At 43.5% G+C, this 3,378-nt stretch overlaps 1 pseudogene; it reads right to left on the reverse strand.

The window, feature by feature from the left end:
* Positions 1–982: 982 nt before the first annotated feature.
* On the reverse strand, positions 983–2,057 carry LOC111178321 (large ribosomal subunit protein uL24 pseudogene; annotated as a pseudogene).
* Between the last annotated feature and the right edge of the window lie 1,321 nt (positions 2,058–3,378).

Consider the following 3,378-nt stretch of genomic DNA (forward strand, 5'->3'; position numbering starts at 1 on the left):
TTTATTTATGGCTGCGTTGTGTCTTCATTGAGGTGAGCCGGGGCTACTGTTCGTTGCGGCGCATGGGCTTCTCATTGCGATGGCTTCTCTTGTTGTGGAGCACGGGCTCTAGGCATGCGGACTCAGTAGTTGTGATGCACGGGCTTAGTTGCTCCGCGGCATGTGGGATCTTCCCGGACCAGGGTTGGAACCCGTGTCCCCTGCATTGGCAGGTGGATTCTTAACCACTGCACCACGAGGGAAGTCCCAGAATGTATTTTAAAGGTCAGTTTTCTCATCTCCCTCACTATACTTTATACTCCTTCAGGGCAAGAAGAATATTCTATCACACATAGGCACTTAGTAAATGTTAGCTAGATGAGTTGGTCTGCCATTCTGCCTGGTGGCATGGGTGGCAGTCATACACCCGCATGGACCCAAAGCGTGAGTTTGCCTTTGCCCCATGTTTTTTTCCAGACCCATAAACAACCACAAGCCCAACCTGACCCCAACACAAAGAGAGGAAAGAAGTCCTTTCATGATGAGGTCCCAGGATCCTCAGTTCTACCCTCAAAGAGTGCCCAAAGCAAAATACAGCTTTGGAAGTGACAGCTCCACCTTGCCCAGCCCACCCTCCTTCCTCTAAGCCACTCTGTCATCTGACTTTAGCCTGGGAACTTCTCAGTCCAGTCTCAGGCTATGCTAAAGAATGAACAAGAATTGTCTGTCTTTGAGAAACGTACATGACATTTGATAAATGGGGAGAGGGGGGTATTTTGTTATGTATGTAAGACCACATTTGACTTTTATAATTGAAAATAAAGATTCAAAAAAATCCCCTCATAGCATCCTAGGTGGGGCCATAAAATTCAATTGTGTAAGATGTGTGGTCTTGGCCCTGTGAGGTTACTGAAATGACCAGGGCGAACCAGGTCAGCTAGCCCGGGGGTTTCAGGGGTCAGCCAGTGCCATCCAAACCTGTCCCTGCCCTGGCTGGGGTTTGGCACTTCCTACTGGTGGTGGACCACAGTGGTAATTCACAGCCTCTTCCTCTTGGCTGACTGACTCTTATAATGTCAGCCCAATACTGGGGACACCGGGCGCCCTGGCGAAATGGAGCTCTCTGTTTCCCAATACACAGAGGAGAGGATGAGAGACAGGTCAGAGGAGAGGTGGGGAGACCTCCCTTCAGGAACGAAGTGGCTGCTTGGCTGCATGGAGCCCTGCTGGCTGACAGCCTCCAGTGATCAGCATCTTTAGCATCTGCCTCAGGATCAGCTTAGGAGCTGAGCTCATGCTCCTTTTCAGCAACCCCTAGCCAACAGCTAAGCATGGCAGGATACTAGGGCCTCGTAGTTTTTGCCCAACGTGGACCTGTTCTGATGGGCAATCTTGTTCCAGAGCTTCCCAGTGGGTCATCCAAGACTCTCTCAGATCATGGTCTCAGGCTTTTCCTACACAGTCCTGCTTCTTCCCCTCTTTTATCTTCTATTTTTTCCATTTTAACAGTTTTTAATGAAAGTTGTATGCAAGATTACTTCATTCCTGCATCTTCTCAATTGTTTCTTCCTTATATTTGCCCTTTTCCTTTCCTACTTGGCGAGATTTGGCTTTACGTTCGAGGATCTTTTTGCATTCCTTGCCCAGTTTTAGTCTGGTGATAACCACCTTGCTGGGGTGAATGCCCGCATGGACAGTCGTGCCAGTAGCCTTCTCCCGCTGCACTCGTTCACTGTAGATGACATATTTCTTCCTGTAAACCTGGACTACTTTGCCAATTTGCTGCCCTTTGTAGTGCCCTCCTACCACCTGAGCTTCATCATTCTTTCGGATGGGCATGGATCGGACATTGTACTTCTGTCTCAGCTCTTTAGAAAGAGGGGAAGACATAATCTTCCTGCGAATGTGGGAAGGCGCGTTGAAATGCCTTTTCCAGTTCTTGCTTCGGTCAGAAGTCACAAAGGGATTGAACTTCATTTCGGCCGCTAGCGCTTCAGCGATGGTTGCAAAAGGGAAGAACCCCTCTTTTATCTTATACAGACACTGTCTCCGACAAGCCTCTTGCACTCCCAACTCCAGCTTAGTGGACCCTACTGACAGTTTCACACACACACACACGTGTAAGGACCCATGAGTCTAACACCTGAGCCCTCCAGGCCGCACGGAAGGACCTGCTCATTTACCTAACACATGCTAAGTATCTACTCTGTGCAGGATCATTGTTCCTGCCCTCAACCAAGCCCTGTCTAATGAGGGACACAGAGAGAAAAATAAATCAGCAAAATACATTGTGATCTTAGTGTAATACATGCATGCTTCTAATTGTTTAAGTACATGGAAACCTCTAATGAGTTCCCAATGTTCTCATCCTACTGTGTTCTTTGCGTGAACATTCCTCTTGCAATCTGGTTCATGATTTGGCTTTGCAATGTCTTTTGCTACTGACAAAACAGAGTTAAACTCGAATGCATATCCAATGGGGAAACTCTAATAAATTCTAAATTGGGGACTTGAATTAATGAATCCCTGAATAACAGAGTTGATTATACTGCCCTTTGTATTCCAGTTCCTGGTGTTTTATTGGTTTTGTCTCTGAAATGACTGAAGCAGATCTAATAATGACAGTAATGACTGAAGTCGAAAAATAATAAGACTTAAGGCACAGTCACATTAAAGCCGGTAATAATAATAAGCCTCTACCCATACATTAAAGCCTTAGCTTGCTAATTGTACCTGTAACCTAAGCAAACAACTGCTGAGAGGAGAACCAAGAACATGACAGAGGAGCCAATATTCTGTGGCATCACAAGTTGGATTTTTTCTATTCTAAGAAACTCTAAAAGAATTTGTTGCTGCCCTCGGGGAGTTCACAGAGAGGAAGAAGTTGGGTCACATATTAGTTTTCTAGATCACTTATAAAAGGCCCTGATAAACAACAAAGTCCTACTGTATAGCACAGGGAACTATGTTCAGTATCCTGTGATAAACCATAATGGAAAAGAATATGAAAAATAATGGATATATATGTATAACTGAATCACTTTGCTGCACAGCAGAAATTAACACAACATTGTAAATCAACTATACTTCAATAAAAAAAATTTTAAAAACTTTTAAAAAGGGCTTGAATCGTGTCTTTGACACAAAAGCATCCACGTACACCAGTCTTCTGGCGATATATATATATATATATATATACACACACACACATATATAATATGTATATGTGTATATACATATATATATATATATATATATACACAGCTACATACATATATACACAGATACATATATACACAGATAGCTATATATGTGTATATATATATACACACAGATAACTATATATGTGTATATATATATATATATATACACAGATAACTATATATGTGTGTGTGTGTA

The sequence above is a fragment of the Delphinapterus leucas genome, chromosome 1, assembly GCF_059928025.1.
Source record: "Delphinapterus leucas isolate spDelLeu-1000000601 "Yukka" chromosome 1, BTC_Dleu_Yukka2, whole genome shotgun sequence".
NCBI lineage: Eukaryota > Metazoa > Chordata > Mammalia > Artiodactyla > Monodontidae > Delphinapterus > Delphinapterus leucas.